Genomic DNA, 19,043 nt, shown 5'->3' on the forward strand with positions numbered 1-19,043 from the left:
AAGTAATGAGTCTGGAAAGGTCATTATCACTCATAAGCAAGACAATGCCAAGAATACGTGAGTCAGTAGGAATAACGCCTACGGGATGCAAGGGTATGGTATTAAATATTGCCAATAATACTGCTGACCATCAGAGTAAGGTCATGAAATGCTCTAGAGAGCCAAAAACATAAAAAAGTGATAAAAATCAGGTTGAAAAGTGAACATAAATTTAGATGAATAGAAGTTATATTTGAAACACCTCTTATGTCCCCTGTGGCATTAATTCTTAGTCTTTCGATCATTAGCCTTTTTGATAAAAGTTATGAACCTTCCGCTCGGAAAAAGGCACAGAGACATACTCTGAACAGTGTGCATAAGATTTCATGCAGTTTATGGACACACACTCACACGCAAGCCTATTCAGGGACCTCCTAGAGGTTCATGGGGCCCAGGTTAAGAACTCTGGCCCAGGTTTTAAAAAAAGCTCCCTTTTTTGAAAATATTTTAAAGTCATTTGTCGAAGAACTTGTTCTCAATGTTCTCTACAACACTCTTCAACATATTCAGTGAAAAACTATCAATTAATCAGCAAGGCTTGTTGGTATAAAACTGGGCAATAAACATATAGAAATATAGCCATAATTCAAGTCCAGTGATAAATGTACAAGCAGAATTACACGGGCGGAGAAGGGAGGAAGCAAATACTTCACACGTGAGTAACCAGAAGGGTTTCTGAAGGGGTGATGTTTAATCTGGGTGAGGCTTGAAAAGTCAGGAAGCTTTTAAAGTTATGGTTTGAGTGCAATGGTTACTTCCAAAATCTTGAAAAAACCAAGCCTCATACATCATTCATATTTCTGAACACTGGTCCTTACTTACAAAAACAACTTCCAAGCAGTGAGAGTTACTTATAATGATGAGTTAATTGGCACACATCAGACAAAAAATAGATACAAAATCAAGTGGGGTAAAATCCCATAAAAAGACCTTTAAAAGCATCTATTCCAACCCCCTCTTTTTACGAATGAGCAAACTGAGGCCACACCCTTGGCTTCTCTGAAGAGAACACAGAGTCACCGAGGACAATGGTCTCCAAATGATCTCCATGAAAGCACAGGAAGAAAATATTAGAACTGGTTGTGTTTATTCTTAAATTTTAAAAAAAAAAGGGGGGGGAGGAAATTTTAGCTTTATAACTATTTAACATATGTATTTTATATTTTCACTAGCAACCTAACATAGTCCTTATGATGTTTATGATGTCACAAACAGTTCAAGGCACCTCAGAAAAGGGGTGGACATTCCACAAAGCAGGGACTAGACAGTGGGTTGTCACACCTTTGCTCAATTCCAGCTTTCATGACATTCTGCAGTTTGCGTCTGCCTGGTTACATGACTGAGGGGATATATTACTGAAGTGATACCAAACTTATCTTGACTAAATGGGTAAGTAGCTTAAAAAGAGTCAGTCCCTGGGTGGTGCAAACAGTGGTACCTCGGACGACAGGCCTGGCAATCTGCTTCCAAAAGGTCATAGCCTTGGAAACCCTATGGCGCTGTTCTAGTCTGCACACATGGGTTCACAATGAGTCGGAGGTGACATCAACTAACAATAACAACAAGCTTAAAAAGATATGCACAAAGAAACTGGGAACTGAAAATTATCCTAACCATACAAGCCTATGAAAATGACAGAGTTGACATGTCAACTCCTAGAAAGAGCTGTCACCAGCTACAACAGAGGATAAAACAGGGGCACTTGTGATCCTAAGTCAGCCAAAAATTCAAATTTTATCAAGATGGTGTAAAAATATAGCTTCACACCCAGTCATTAACAATGAACAGTGCCCTGTGAATATATTAAACCATGAGATATTAAGGATATTAGAAAGCCCTTATAATTAATACCACACTTAAAAATTTGACATCTGCTTTAGTGTACGTAACTTATACATTAAGAAGCACTTGACCCATATTCTCATAAGACCAGACTTAATGGTCTGACTGAGACCGGAAGGACCCTGGTGGTCATGGCCCTCAGACCTTCTGTTGCCCCAGGACAGGAACATTCCTGAAGCCAACTCTTCAGACATGGATTGGACTGGACAATGGGTTGGAGAGGGATGCTGGTGAGGAGTGAGCTTCTTGGATCAGGTAGACACTTGAGACTATGTTGGCATCTCCTGCCTGAAGGGCAGATGAGGGTGGAGGGGGTTAGAAGCTGGTGAAAAGGACATGAAAAGAGAGTGGAGGGAGAGAGCAGGCTGTCTCATTAGGGGGAGAGTAATTGGGAGTGTGTAGCAAGGTGTGTTTTTGTGTGAGAGACTGACTTGATTTGTAAACTTTCACTTAAAGCAAAATAAAAATTATTAAAAAAAAAAAAGCACTTGAATATAATTAAAAAATATATACACTAGAAGTGGTGTATGGCCAAAACTTTTTGACTGATGGGACTTGAACAATTAAAAAAGCCTAGAGGTACTGATATAGAGCTTTAAACACCAAAAAAAAAAAAAAACAAACCCATTGCTACCGAGTCGATTCCGACTCATAGCGACCCTACAGGACAGAGTAGAACTACCCCATACAATTTCAAAGGAGCACCTGTGTGGATTTGAACTGCCGACCTTTTGGTTAGCAGCCATAGCTCTTAACCACTACACCACGAGGGTTTCCATGTAGAGCTTTACAGGGTGAAATGGCTCAACTTCCCACTCCTGCTGCAGTAGAGAAAGGGATAAGGGTCCTTGCTTCTACTGGTTTACACCAGCTCCTCTTCTAACCTGCAAGACTGAGAAGTGAGTTGGGAACATTTAGAAGGAAAAAGAAAGAACCACGAGAACTGCAATTCTAATCAAAGGATGTGGTAAGAAGTGGCCAGGAAACTTCTATCATTATTCAAGCAACTCAGGCCCAGGGACACTTTAGAGATTACAATCAGCACTTAGAAGAAAAACCAGGCAGTCGGGCACTCAGGAGAGTATTCGAGAATTTAAGATGTTCGTGCTTTCAGTGCATACCCAACCCCAGTGCTGCCCTCTTCTCCAGGGTCTCAGATTACCGGGGCCCTCAGCAATAGGGGCCTCTCAAAGAACTGGCTGTAAATCGGCATGGACGTGGACGTCTCTTAAAGGCTAGATAAGGCCATGCCATTAGTAACATTTGTAGCTATGCAGGTAACATAATAAGGGTAATCAAATGTCATGCTTTGGGTGGTAAACTGATCTAAACTGGAGATCATAAGGAATGTCACCCCCTCCTCCACACGAATACAAGTGAGCGATTGGCTGGCTTATCATGAAAGGACTGGCTGGCACAAGGGCACAGCTTTTGTGGGCCTCGGGGCAAGAGCAGGGGTCTGGCTCCTAGGAAAGCCACGAAGGTGTCTGTAAGAACTACATGAGATAGTTCCATGGTACTGACATTCCAGGGTTAATTGGTCATAATATGTCCTTTCTCCAAGGTGAGCCATGGAGTATTCCCTTCTATAGCTCTCACACATAATTTTAAATGGTTGAATGCTTCACAGAGCTGAGCACAGAAGTCTTAGCTTTCTACTTAGCTTTGAGACCTCAGGTCACTGCACAAAGGATACACACTTCACTTCTTAAAAGCTGGCCTCTTTCAAGAAAACTCAAGAGTCTTTAATTCTCTGGCACTAAGACCTATGCAAATTGCTGGTGGTATCAGTATCCAAGTTTCCTCGACATGCATCATTCAAGACCTTCTCAGCTTTACATGCACTGGGAACTGCTCATTTTCTGCTTTACTAAGAAAAGGGCTAAGGCAGGCTGCTGCGGCTTCCAGCACTGTGGACAGTAATGATACACAGTTCTTTAGCCCACTTTGGAAGCTGTTAAAAATACGTACAAGGAAAGGGTACATGCTCATCTGTACACAACTGATAAGAAACCTGTCATCTGAATGCCTCTGGCTCCTTCCCAAATTCAATCAACAGTATCAAAAGCCTTCATGCAAGTACATTTCAGTCCTTTAAAAAAATGTAAATGAGCAAAAAAGAATGATACAGAATTTATTTCCATTTAGGTATTTTCTTCAGTCCCCAGACACCTGAATATAATCTTACTACATCCCCAGCACTACAAATATTCTCTATTACCATCTGTTTTATAACCCAGAAACCCATTGCCATCCAGTCAATTCCAACTCATAGCGACCCTACAGGACAGACTTAAACTGCCCAAAGGGTTTCCACGGAGTTGCTGGTGGATTCGAACTACCGACCTTTTGGTTAGCAGCCAAGCTGTGAACCACTGTGCCACCAGGGCTTGAAAGCCCTTTAAGAAAAAAAAAAGGGAGTTCTGTTTATCCATGATTAAACTATAGACTGGAAGAGCTGTTTCATCAGACAGGAAGTATCAGGCTTCAAAGCAATAATATAAATACACTCTAGATGGTGAAGAAAGAACATATTCAACTGCTCGTATACTCATTTCTTAACGGAAAATTAAAGCCCAATCAAAAACAGACTTTAATTTCCTAATTCAACCCTGAATAAACCAAAACAACTCTTTCTCCCCTAACTAGCACTGCTTAAGGAAGGAATAGTTTTCAAAACAGAAAAATTTAAGAGAGAATTAAGAATTCTGTGATCCTTATACCATGGTTACCATTTACACTGATTATGCAAAGCAATCTAGAATCCCGAAGCAAGAACGTACTTAAAAAATTAAAAGCTACTGTGAAGGAGTTTAATCTGAATTTAAACCAATCACATAAGAAAGCAACTATAGAATCTGAAGCCACATTATTGCCGTTAGCATAAAGGAGAATTTTTGTATACCTGTTTCTGTTGGACTTATCACACCTGAGAATGGGAGGTCCAGAAAAACGATTCAGGAGGTTTAAAATTCAGGTTCTCTAAGCTGCCTCTATCCTGTGGTAATCCTCTGCTGAAGTTAGTGATTCACCAAAGAAAAGCAACTCCTCACTAAAAAGCCATCTGCCTACTACTACAGATATTAATCTTAAAGAGAACTTGGTCTCAGTAGAAAGGCCAACCTGCAACGTGGGTGTGGTTTGGAACTATAAAGAAATCAAGAGGCCAAAAATGCAGATGTCATCACAATTTCTGTTTGATTATAGCTGTGGTGCTTAAACTACATTGTGACATTCACTTTGCCCCTGAAATTCCACTCAAGTAGTTTTCTTTCCAAGGAACAGGGTTGCCCCATCAGCTCTCATGTTATTTTTATAAACATTCCTTTGTCACTTAATTATGAATGGCGAAGTGGTTTTCATCATGTGAAAAATCACTCAGCAGTTACGCATACAGTATTAAACTAGACCAAACAAACAAAATTACACCCGACTGAATTTTTAGTACGCTCGCTGGGTTAATTTAAAAAAACATATACAAAATTACTTTGAATAGTAACTGGAGACACTATATAGAATTATACAGTGTCCAAGCTAGAAAAGGCCTCCGGGGTTCCAGTCCATTTCTGCTTTTTAACTGAGGCACGGATAGGCTCATTTATAGACTCTATACTCCATTATCACTAAATGGTTAACTCTCTGAAGAGGAAGTCTGAAACATTGTTTATGGTAGAGCCATAAAAGTAAAAAATGGATGTTTTTAAACTGCTTCATAAAGTGAAAGAAAAAGTTAAAACAAAGAGTACATAATGTACTATTCCATTTATAAGAAATTCTAGACAACGCAAACTCATCTATGATGATAGAAGGCAGCTCCATGGTTGCCTGGGCAGGGGTGGAAGGAAGGATGGACTGCAAGGGGACAAGAGGAAACCTGGGGATAATGAAAATATTCTGCATCTTGATTGTGGTGACACACCTGTCAAAATTCATTAAAATGTACACTTTAAATGGATACGGCTTGTTGTACATAAGTTATACATCAATAAATTTGTTAAAAAATATACATACATCTATTTAAATATTTAAAGGGTATCTGTATTTAAAAAAAAAAATGTTACCCTGGTAATGCAGTAGTTAAAGCAATCGGCTGTTAACCAAAATGTCAGTGGTTCAAAACCACGGGAGAAAGATGTGGCTGCCTGCTGCCACAGGGATTTACCGCCTTGGAAACACCATGGGGTCGCCAGGAGTCGGAATCGATTCAACAGCAGTGAGTTTGGTCTTTTGGTTTTGGTATTAAAGAAGGCTTAGACTTGTTCTGTATGGACACAAGATGGTAGAACTAGGACAAACAGGCAGAAATACCAGGAGAAAAAGGAGCCCTGGTGGCACAAAAGAAAGTGCTTGGCTGCTAACTGAAAGGTTGGTGGTTTGAACCAACCTAGAGGCTCCATATGAGAAAGGCTCGGCCATCCTATAAAGATTATAGCCTAGAAAACTCTATGGGGCAGTTCTACTCTGCCACATGAGTCGGAATCAAGGGCACCCAATAATACCACCACCAGGAGACAAATTCTGCATCAACAGAGGGAAATCTGTCTGCCCAAGTGGCCCCCGGCCAATCTGGGACTATCTGCAACAATGAGGTTCCCTTCAGCGGGCCCATTCCAGCACAGGCTCACAGTACACTTGGGGGGTCCGAGGATGTTATCTTTGGGAATTCCTATGTAGAAAGGTGGATGAGGAAACTATTAATATTTCTTGTATCAACGTTCCATTATTTCAAGTAGGATCATGTACGGATGTTTGTGATCCTGCTGCTGTTGTGTGGAATTCTGCCCAATCTTGACTAAAATATGCTTTTTTCTTACCTGATTTCCCCCAAGTGTTTCACTGGGTTACCAGGAAAAAACAATTCTCTGCCCAGGGGGTCCTTTAAAAAAAAAAAAAAAGGATCCTGTGTGGTTATTTTCTGAGTTTTTTGGAAATACATAAAATGAAAAATATTTTGAAAATAAGAAATTTAAAATCGCTCTCAGTCACACCATTCAGAAGCAACCAGAGCCAACACGCATTTCCAGTCTTTCTTCTATGTACGCGTGTATAAATATACTTTAAAAAAACAAAATTGGTACCTTGCTGTAGTACATAGTTCGTACTCGGTTTTATTTAACATTAAGTAAGAAATTTCCCATGTCATTAGGCATTCTTTGAAAATATCCCTTTCAGGCTTTATAATAGTCCACATGAGTACCATGCCCATAAAAAAAAAAAAAAAAAAAAACCATTGCCGTCAAGTCAATTCCAACTCATAGCAACCCTATAGCACAGGGTAGAACTGCTCCATAGTGTTTCCAAGGAGTGCCTGGTGGATTCAAACTGCTGGCCTTCTGGTTAGCAGCCACAGCTCTTAACCAGTACGCCACCAGGGTTTAGGACCAAATCATGATTTATTTAAGCACTTCTCTATTATTGGTTAACTAAGGTGATTTCCAGTGTTTTACTTTTAGAAATAATGCTTCAACAAATGCATTGAACATGAAGAATGGATACTTTAAAATTAGGAATGAGGGGCCTTATAGCCCGCATCCAAATTCTCTAGTATTTTATCCACTTCATTTTGTTATAAGCAACAATTCTAATTCTAGTGGGATGTTGTGGTAGACAGTTAAAATGTGCGATACAGTGGCTGCCATCTTTGCTGACAATACGTTTTTCTTGAATACCTATTATAAGCCTCAACCAAAATTCCAGAGAAAGTATGCCAATTTGATCTCAATAAAAACTATGAGGAAAGAAGTGTGGAGCCAAGTCAAGGATCAGAGCCAAGTGCATGGTACAGTTTTAACAACCTGTGAATACTCAAGGCAAGGACTCGATAAATATTTGAAGATAATAATCTGACTCAGTGTTGCTTATGTACCCTCAGACTATTTGAATAAGAATGAGTAAGTAGGAAAGAATTTACTGTTCCATGTTTAAATGTACCTTCAGGGCAGGAGCCACGTTTGTTAAAAAATCTCTGTAAATCCACATACACTTAGTGGGGGACATCTGTTCGTAAGAAGTATTGTCGCAATACATGTAACAATTTTACTCCATTTCCTAAACTTCTAAAACGTCAGAACAGTGATTAGCTTTGTGAGTAGTAGCAACTGGAAGGGCTCAGGAGGATTTCTGGGGTGCTGGTAACTGGTTTCTTGATCTGACTATGGTTTCATGGGAGTGTGTTTGTGAAAATTCATCAAGTTATGTACTTATGACCTGTATATTTTTTTCCATGTGTTCCCCAGGGCCATTGAGTTGATTTTGACTCATAGCAACTTTATAGGACAAAGGAGAACTGCCCCAGAGCGTTTTCAAGGCCGTACATCTTTACAGAAGCAGACTGCCCCATCTTTCTCCCATGGAGCTGCTGGGGGGTTTGGACCACCGACGTTTTGGTTAGCTGCTATTATGGGTTGACTTATGTCCTCCAAAAATGTGTGTTAACTTGGCTAGGCCATGATTCCCAGTATTGTGTGACTGTCCATTATTTTGTTATCTAATGTGATTTTCCTATGTATTGTAAATCCTACCTCTATGATGTTAATGCAGTGGGCTTAGCAGCAGTTAGTTATGTTAATGAGACAGGACTCAATTCTACAAGATCAATAGGTAGGAGTCCTGGTGGTGCAGTGGTTAAGAGTTCAGCTGCTAACCAAAAGGTTGGCAGTTCAAAACCACCAGCCACTCCTTGGAAACCCTATGGGACAGTTCTACTCTGTCCTATAGGGTTGCTATGAGTTGGAACCTACTTGACAGCACCTAACAACAACAACAACAATATCCAAGATGCTGCAGGGCCCTCTTAAATACTGTACAGATTTATGAAGGACGACATTATAGAGAAAGACTCAAAAATAGCCTTTGAAAGACTAACTGAAGACATGGACTCTTTTCATTATTTTAATTCAGCTACTGGGACAAACGAGTAAATGTCTAACTTTCATCATCTTGGAAAAAGTTTCCTGAATGAGTGGATGCCAAAACCTGTCATGTTCTCGCTATTGTCGTTTGGTGCCGTTGAGTCGGTTCCAACTCATAGTGACCCTGTGCACAACAGAATGAAACACTGCCCGGTCCTGCACCATCCTTACAATCGTTTTGCTTCAACTCATTGTTGCGGCCACTGTGTCAATCCACCTTGTTGAGGGTCTTCCTCTTTTCCGCTGACGCTGTACTTTACCAAGCATGATGTCCTTCTCCAGGCACTGATCGCTCCTGACAACATGTCCAAAGTATGCAAGACACAGTCTCGCCATCCTTGCTTCTAAGGAGCATTCTGGTTACACTTCTTCCAAAACAGATCTGTTCATTCTTTTGGCAGTCCATGGTATATCCAATATTCTTCCCCAACACCACAATTCAAAGGCATCAATTCTTCTTCAGTCTTCCTTATTCATTGTCCAGCTTTCACATGCACACAAGGCGATTGAAAACACCATGGCTTAGGTCAGGCACACGTAAGTCTTCAAAGCGACATCTTTGCTTTTCAACACCTTGAAGTGTTGAAACCTGTCATAAATGTGCATTATTAGAGAGAAATAGGTAGAAGGGCAGGGCAAACAGTTGGAAGCACATGAACAAAGATGAGAAAGCAGGCAAGCACATGGTATGTAATGAGTAACCAAAAGCAAGTACTTTGGCTGAATAAGAGGGTGCCTATTTCACACTGCAACAATTTTTTTCTGAATCTAAATTACCAGAGAAGGCGGCACAGCATGAATTACTCCATCAGCCATACACAGAGATAAGTGTTGCCATTCTGCTGGGCTATATAAAGTCCTGAAACATCCTTTCCAAAACTACTTGTATCTATATCCGGCCCTGAAATGACTTTCATTTAGAAAAACATCTAGTTAAATCACCTTTTCTCATATATATCAACATCAATGCTTAGCATCCCACTGGTAGTGACCCACTGCTGTCTTATTTGTCAACAAAGGCTCTGTGTAGGCAGAATCATGTCCCCTCACCCCACAATGTCCACACCCTACACCCCAGAACCTGAGAATGCTACCTTACAGGAAAAAAGGGACTTTGCAGATGGGAGTAAGAGTCTGAGCCTTGAGATGAATAGGTTATCCTGGATTGTCTAGGTAGGCCCAATCTAATCACGCGAGTCCTTGAAAGTGGAGAACCCTTCGCTGTTGGATCAGAGAGATGAAACAGAGAGAAGAAGGAGGAGGAGAGATTCAACGGCTGAAAGGCACTCAACATACCACTGCTGGCTTTAAAGATGGAGGAAGAGGGCCATGAGCCAAAGAATGCAGAAGGCTTCCAGAAACTGGGAATGACCCTCAGTTTACATCCAGCAAGAAAATGGTGACCTCAGTCAGTCCTATACCACAAGGAACAGAATTCTGCCAATAACCTAAATGAGCAATGAAAAGATCCTCCCTGAGAGTTTCCAGGAAGTAGGGTAGCGCTGCTGACACTTGAATTTTACCTGGTAGGGCCCCTGTCAGACTTCTGACCTACAGAACTGTAAGATAATAAATTTGTGTTGTTTAAGCTGCTAAATTTGTGGTAATTTGTTATGGGAGCAATAGAAAATACAGGCTCACACTGTTTTACTTAGAACAGGTTGTTCTTAGCATCTTAGCCTGGGGTTGCCCCCAAGAGGGAACAGCTATCATTTGGGAGGCGCAGTGTGGGGGAAAGCAGCATGTTTGGGGAAGCAGAACAATGCTGACTTTACAGTTCTCCTTAAATAAATCCTTCCTCCAACAGGACATATACATGTAATTTTGGAAGTCAGTCAAGTATTTGATTTCTCAAATTTATAAAGTCACTTAAAAATTTAGCAGCTTAAAAAGAAAAACACTACAGAAATAAAAGTATTCACGATTCCAGCCAATATGATAAGCAGAGATGCACTTAGTCCTGTTTAACAGACCAGGGCCCAGAGATTACTGCAGTAGGCATGAAACACTACCGGGCAATTAGATGCAGTGCTTCTCATTAGTAGTCCTAAGATCGACCCGAGGAGCCTATTTTAAAGGCTCCTCACTCTCAGAGATTCTCATTCAGAAGTTTTAGGTGGAGGCCCAAGGATCTGAATAAGATCAAAATAAAGAATTCCTGAATTTTGTCCCCCAGTGAGTGGCCAATACTACTGAAGCATTACTTATCACTCCACAAACCACTGAACTACTGGAAAAGTAAGTAGCTAATTCTGACCAAAGCCCAATATGCAATTTATCTCAGGAGCTCTACCAGAAGACTAGCCGGTTGAGGGTGTAGCTTTTACACCAAACAGACTCTGATTTGAGTTTGCCCCTGGCTCTTACTGATGAGGTGTTCTGGGCAAGTCACTTAAATTCTCTATGCCTTAGTTTCTTTGTCTGTTTATCAGTTTAAAGGGAATCAGTCTAAAGGGCAGTTCCTGGCACATGGTAATTACTGAGTTAGTGTGATTATTAACAACTCCATAATTCCAGTTTTGGATGAAGTCAGAGCAAAATATTTATAAGCAGAGGCAATTTGAATCCTTTAGCATTTTTCATTCTTGTAACATTATCTGGAAAGATTAAATATTTAATGGACACAAGCTTCCATTCCGAACTGCATGGACTTGAGTGCTTTTACAAGAGGCTGTGGTGTTGTTCTTTGAGGCTGTATATATTCAAGGAAGCACAGTTTTATTTAAACCCTCTAAAAATGTTGGGTCAAGCAGAAAAAATACTTTCTTCTAAGCACAAGCATTTAGGAAATGTATCTTTCTTTTTTTAATCTTGGCACATGAAATGCCAACCATATGGATTGTTAAGACAAATCCTTGCCATCATTGGGTACTTTAGTGGCTAACCATGCCTCCATTCTGATTTGAAGACTGTTGAAAGTGAAACTGAATGACCTGCTCAAGGCTACAAAGGAAGTGAAACAATCTCAAAGTCCAGGTGAATACGAAGGACATAAATAATCATGTCACTGAAAAATACACACAATTCAATAAGACAAAAACTAATAGATGCAAACAATACAGTGGTCACTGAGTCCGTGCTGATGACAGATGACATTATCAACAGTCAAATGGCCCATAACTGGGGTCACAACTAGGAAAAAAAAAATCAGAAACTAGAACTGTAATTGATAAAATACAAAAAATAAGTGATTCATTACAAAGAATAATGTTGGAGGGAATATAAAACACCTATTTTATTATTTTCTTTCTCCTTCTTTTAGTGTTCTTCCTCTCCCTGCTTGTGGCTCATTCCTATATCATGCCATTTTTCTCCTTTACCCTTTCTAGAAAAGGTATAAAACATTAACAGATGGGAAAAGGGGCATTTGAAGAAAATCTTCATGTTTGCACCTGCTGGTCCTTCTCAGACTACAATCCTCTAGAGAGGGCGAGATTATCTGTTTCAGGAAACCCATCCACGTGAGGGTTAAGGTTGTGTGTCCACTTGGCTGGGCCATGACTCTCAGTAGTTTGGCAGTCATGATGTAGTATGGAAGCTATGTAATGATGTAATTACCTCCATAATGAGATCTGATATAATGTAATCATCTCCATGATGAGATCTGCTATGAGCAGCCAATCAATTGAAAGAAGTTTCCTTGGGGGTGTGGTTTGCATCCAATATAGGTGGACTTTCTGGCAAAGTTTGATGGCTTTTGCTCCCTCTGAATCCTGAAGCTGGCTCCTGTTCATCTGACCTCCGGTTCCTGGGACTTGAGCTAGCAGCTGACCAGCCAGTCTCAGAATTCATCAGCCCCTGCAGCTACATGAGTCAGAAGAAGCCACCGGCCTGATTCAGGGACTTTGGACTTTCCAGCCTCTACAACCTCTGTGTGAGCCATTTCCTTGATATCTCTATCTATCTACATACATTCACTGGTTTTGCTTCTCTAAAGAACTCAGCCTAAGACAGTCCACAAGGACCTATTGCTAAAGCAGCACTTTTGGCCTCTTTTGCTACATTCCTTTCTTACTGTCCCCAAAGAAAGGGAACTTATTTATCTCATTGGTGGAAGGGTAAGTTTCTTGGGTCCACTGACCCTTAGTCTTCTGTTACAGTGGTTCTCAAACTTTACCTGTATCAGATCACCAAGACAGCTTATTAAAACACAGATTACTGCATTTCTAATTCCAGGTGTTGCTGATGCTGTTGGTGTGGGGTTCACACTTTGAGAACCACCGCTATACTGATTGGGGTTAATGTGTTAAACCTCGCTATCCTCACATGGCTTTCTCCTTCCCTCCATTGCAAGTCTGTCTTCAGGACACAAGCATTCTTCTCTATGTGGTAAGCAACCCACAGGCAGCTTTGCCTGGGATAGGGTGGGTAAGTGAAACTATTGAAGGAAGGGTATTAGGAAGGCCACCTGGCCACAGACCCAGGCTGCGAGCCCGGTAGTACAGTGGTTAACCGTTCGGCTGCTAACCAAAAGGTTGGCAGTTCAAATCCACCAGCTGCTCCTTAGAAACCCTATAGGGCAGTTCTACCCTGTCTTATAGGGTTGCTATGAGTCAGAATCGACACGGTGGCAATGGGTTTGATTTATTTTTTTCCAACCCAATAACATCCAGCATAATAATGATCACGGGAATGATAGAGACGATGACTAGGAATTTCAAAGGCTGTGGCCTTAGTCAGGAACCAGGGTGACCCTGTCTTGTCTGAGCCATAGTGCTGAAGCTAGATGACATCAAATATGCATACTAAATGTTCCTCTTCCTGAGGAATATGAGGTCATCACCACAGTGACATGAATGGAGAGAAGATACAGGACCTCCAGGAAATTCAGTCTAGATTACTTCTCTGGGTCAATCATCAACAACTGTGCAGACCAGCTGGTACTCTCAACATCTCCCTCCCCACCCACAGCTAAGCAAAGGCCTGGGGCTGTTCTTCAGTGTCTAGGAAACATCTTGACTACCCCTTTCCAACCTCCTTTCCATGCTTGGGTCTGGTGGCTCTGCTTCTGTGCCCCTATGCTGGCACCTGCCCAGGCCCTGCAGGTGGATGCTTTTGGGTCTCAATTCTCAGATGACACCCTGGCTTCAAGCCCTGCAGTGCAGCCAGTCTCATCCTACTTCTGCCCAGCCCCACCCAGCTCCTGGAGCCTCCTCCTGCTTCTCCAGGAGGAAATATAGACACAAAAGGTATTCCTAAAAAAGAGCAGCAGAATTAAAACCCAGCCCCTTCAGCAGAATAGAAAAGGAGAGAAGAGCTGAAACCTATACCAGGTCTTCATAGCTTTCATACCCCTGTGGCACCCATCTCTGACCTCCCAGAGTGTCTTCTGTACCAAACAAAGAGCCCCTCCTGGCTGCCAAAGGGACGAAATGGCACCCATGGGCCAAATCCTGCCTGGACACATGTCCTCTGTGGCCCATGGAGTGTCTTTGAAACTTTGGAGCCAACATATAAAAATCAAGAAATGAACATAAAATTCAGATTTCTATTTTCTCTGTTAAAATCAGAATAGCAATACTGAGCCTACATCCCCACGTGGTAACACTGGGCCGTGGCCGAATGGCAGCCGCACCTTTAGATAAAGTGTAAACATTCAAGTTTGCCACAGTTCTCTTTGCCATCCCCTCCTGCCATTCTGTCACTGCCACGGAGCACAAATGAATGAACAGTAATTATACATATACTCTACTATCTGCCTCGGCTAATTTCCTGAGATATTCCTGAACTCAGACTGTAACAATTTGCTGTTGAAAGAAGCATATGTATTGTTTTCTCCTCAGCTGGTGGTTGCTTCCATTCTGAAGCATGAAGCTGTCATTGTAGGAATCATGGACAAATGGCAAGTGGTTACCCACAAGTGGCCCAGACTCGAGAAGGGTGAAAAGGTGCCAAATAAAAAGCAGTTCCCTTTTCAACATCCGTAGTTCCTAGAAAGATCAGGACTCGTGAGAGAAAAAGTATCTATATACTGGGTTGTTACCCTGGCAGGACAACAGTTCCGTAATCGGAAGTTACCCAATGTAGAGTTTTATGGCATGCTTACATTTAAATTTTACATATATATATAGCAAATAAAAGTTTGTTTTTGGAAAGACTGTCACCTGACAGCACTTTTCATTTAGCCATCAATTGTTATTGTTGTTGGATGCTGTCGAGTGGATTCCGACTCATAGCGACCCTGTGTACAACAGAGCAAAACACTGCCCAGTCCTGTCCACCCCCCAGTTACGTTTGAACCTTGTTGCAGCCAGTGTCAATCCATCGATCGGTGAAGCTACAGAAAAGCTTAGCGGATTATTACCGAAGTAGGAAATGATCACTGTGCAATAAAAGTGTACAAAGAGATTCTTTTCTTGAATCATCTGTTCTTTGCATGTACAATGAACTCTTTAAAATGCCATGCCATTACCAAATGACTGCTGTGTCAGAGCCAAAGACTTGCCCACAATGGCATAGGTCTGGGTATCTTTCAAATTCCTGATCTTTGCCCATAAGATTAGATGAGTGAGTCAGCGTCAAGGCAAAGATTTGATTTTCAAAATCCTTTCTCTTTCATACCTCTCCCCTTCCAAGGCCAGCACTTCAATGAGAAATTAAAATGTGTCAGATCCTATTTCTCTTGTCTTCTCAGACTTCCCAGGACAAGGATGGATTCTGTAGTGCCTTTTCCCCTGGTTCAATATAATTCAACGAGAGGAAATTTTCAAATAGTCCACCAGGAATCTTTCACAGGTTATGATCTAACCTTTCTACAGAGCCAATTGAAGGCACACTAAAAAGTAGGGTTAAAGTTACATCTATAGTGGAATGATTAACAATAATCTCTTTGGAATAGGACTTACAGGTTACAAAGGGCTTTCCCGTGATCTGTCACATGCGAGAGAGCACTCTGTAAACGCTACATACAAACACAAAGCAGCTCTAGTGTTACGAGTTGTGAGTTACTGTACTTAGTCCGGGTGTATCATTCCATTGCAAATACAGCCCTGCCCTGATTCTTGGCGTTAATTCAATTAGTTCAGGAAAAGGCGAGGGTCTCAACACATCGATTATCCTGAGTTAGCGTCTGAGTTGATTGTCTTTGTTCATAGACCAGAAACAAGTTAAAATTAAACCAAGTGAAAACTATTAGAACACCTGCCTCCTAAATGCTCCCTTTTTCAATTACATGCCTGCTTCTTGGGAGAAATACTTTTTTAATCTTCATTTGCCACTTCTATTTTCTTACAATGTAACTAAAAAACAAAACAAAAACCATCAGTTTAACTACTTCTGCACATATATGTCAACACCCAGGGAAGCATAATAGTTGTTAGAAGCCTTGTCTTTGGAGTCAGAATTCTTGTGAACGAATATAGACTCCTTCTCTTACTAACTATATAACCTTGAGTCATTTAAACTTCCTGAGTCTTGGCTTTCATAGTAAAAAAAATCATAATAATACCAACATCACCAACTTTTGGGGGAGGATTAACTATTCAATAATGGGTTTAGAAAAGGGAATAACATATAGCAAATGCTCAATAGATGTTAGCTATTATTTTAAATATTGGCAATTCATTATTTTATTTTTTATTTTTATTTTTTCTAAAGCCTGCCTTCTAGACTGAGCAGATAACTCCTGAGGAAGACTCTGAGTTTGGAACTAGAAAAAGGCAGTGGCTCAAAAACTATGGCATTTGCAGGCTCCTTTCTACTCCATTTTGTGTTTGAAGATTATTCTCTCTCTCCTTTTTTTTTTTTTTTTGTTGTGTCTTAGGTGAAAGCTTACAGCTCAAGTTAATTTCTCATACAAAAATGTACACACATATTGTTCTGTGACATTAGTTGCAATCCCCACAGTGAGACAGCACACTCCCCTTTTCGAGTTCGGGTTCCCTGTGTCCATTCGACCCATTCTGCCCCTTTCTGTTCCCTGTCCCTCTCTGCCTTCTCATCCTGCTTTTGACAGGAGCTGCCCATTTGGTCTCCTATACTATCTGATTGAAATAAGAAGCACGTCCATCACGTGATTTTTTGTTTTATAGTCCTGACTAATCTTTGTCTGAAGAATGGGCTTTGGGAATAGTTTCAGTTCTGGGTTAACAGTGCGTCTGGGGGCCATAGTTTTGGGGGTTCCTCCAGTCTCTGTCAGACTGTTAAGCCTGGTCTTTTTTATATGGGTAATCCATGATTTTCATAAAATTGCTGTTGCTGGGGGCCATCAATTCTGAGTCATAGCGACTCCATGGGATAGAGTAGAACTGCCCCGTTGGGTTTTCTTGGCTATAATCTCCATAGGAAGCAGATCACCAGATCTCTCTCATGCAGAGCCACTGGGTGGGATGGAGCCACCAACCTTTCGGTTGGCAGCCAAGTAGTTAGCCATTGTGCCAGCAGGGCTCCTTTTCCTAAAATCAGTGGCCCTCAGAAGTAATATGTACTACATATAAAAACATATACATAAAACACAGCATAAACAGTAAAATAACATACATACACATATATCTCAAACAATTTGCAGAAATGACACTTACCAACAACTGGAGGGAAAAGTTGTTTGTTGAATAAAGGCCTGTTGTTGTTGTTTGTCACCCTTGAGTAGATTCCGACTCATGGCGACCCCATGTGTGCAGAGTAGAACTGTGCTCCACAGGGTCTTCAAAGCTGTGACCTCTCGGAAGCAGATCGCTAGGCTTGTCTTCCAAGCAAGCTCTGGGTGGGTTTGAACCACCAACCTTTCAGCTAGTAGTTGAGCACTCAACCATTTGTGTCACCCAGCTGCCAAATAAAGGCCTGGATGAAGTTAATTATGTTTAAACACTGGATTTCAGTAATTTAAGTAGTTATTACGGCAGTTCACTATTTGTGAGAATAAGATGACACAGAGGTGGGTCTAGACCATAGTCAGCAAACAGGCCAAATTCAGCCTACAGCCTGTTTTTATGTGACCTGTGAACCAAGGATGGCTTTTACAGATTTCTAATCATTGGAAAAGAGTCAAAAGAATAATAGTTTGTGACATGTAAAAATTATATGAAATTAAAATTTCAGTGTCCATAAATAAACTGTACTGGAACACATCCACACTCACTAGTTTACGTATTGTCTGTGGCTGCTTCTGTGCTACAAGGGCAGAGTTGGGTACCTGAGGCAGAGACCATACGGCCCACAAAGCCTAAAATATTTAATGCCTGACCCTTTGCAAAAAAAAAAAAAAAAAGCGCCCTGGTGGCACTGTGGGTAAGAACTCGGCTGCTAACCAAAAAGTTAGCAGTTCGAATCCACCAGCCACTCCTTGGAAATCCTATGGGTCAGTTCTACTCTGTCCTACAGGGTTGCTACAAGTCGAAATCGACTAGACAGCAATGGGTTTGGTTTTGGGGGGTTTGCAAAAAAAAAAGTTTGCCAGCTCCTGGTCTAGCTAGCTCCATGAAGGTGGAGACTGCTGGGGGCCTAGCTCACTGCCTGGCCCAAAATTGTGCTCAGTAAACATTTGATCAATGAATACAGTAGCAATATAAAGTACCTGAGGTGGGGCTCCTCATATGTGATAAAGATAGCTGCTTTTAAACAAGAGAGCCTTTCTGAAAATAGAGAAGACTGACCAGTCTGTGCAGCCTAGCTAAAGTCTTTAGCACTATGATTCTAATGGTGAATTTTAAGCCACACTGAAGAGAGGGGTGAAAGGGCAGACGACAAGGACAAATTGATAGAGGAACTCTGCATTTGCTAGCATACTTGTAAGAAAAAAATGAGCACCACAAAAACACAACAGAGGAGAATTAGCTTGGAAAAAAGCATTTATTAGCTCCCCACCACCCCCCACCAAAAAAAAACCTCCTATGGCCTTAATTCTACCTCAAGCTTATTTTTAGATATGACTGCTAAAACAGTCTGCAAAGTCTTAAGTTGCATATATATAGAAGTACGAATTCAAATCACAGTACACGTTAGGTCCCACTGTAATCTGTGCTAGTCAGATGACATCCAGAGGGTCACGTTCAACCCAGGGAGCCTCATTTTTAAGGAAGATTAGTAATAAGTTTGGTTTCAGTAAGGGAGCTATCAGCGTGGTGATAGGTCTAATGCAGGCACCATTTCAAACCAGGCAAGTTGAAATGTAAGTGGAGAATGTTTACCATGGAGATGAAATTGCAGTCCTCAGTCTGAATTAGCTTAATTCATGTAAAACGTAGTGCCTGACACATAGAAGACAGTAAATCTAAGCTTCAATCATCAGCACCATCATGATTTAAAAGAAATATA

At 41.1% G+C, this 19,043-nt stretch overlaps 1 protein-coding gene across 3 annotated transcripts in view; it reads right to left on the bottom strand.

The window, feature by feature from the left end:
• Positions 1-19,043, bottom strand: part of PLS1 (plastin 1) — a 98,685-nt gene that overhangs the window by 61,196 nt on the left and 18,446 nt on the right. The window contains exon 2 of one of the 3 annotated variants that reach the window (XM_049867771.1): positions 6,696-6,757. The exons of the other annotated variants lie outside the window; for them this stretch is intronic. The gene's annotated coding sequence lies outside the window, so the exon portion shown is untranslated. The remainder of the gene's footprint in view (positions 1-6,695; positions 6,758-19,043) is intronic. 3 annotated transcript variants of the gene reach the window in all.

The sequence above is a fragment of the Elephas maximus genome, chromosome 23, assembly GCF_024166365.1.
Source record: "Elephas maximus indicus isolate mEleMax1 chromosome 23, mEleMax1 primary haplotype, whole genome shotgun sequence".
NCBI lineage: Eukaryota > Metazoa > Chordata > Mammalia > Proboscidea > Elephantidae > Elephas > Elephas maximus.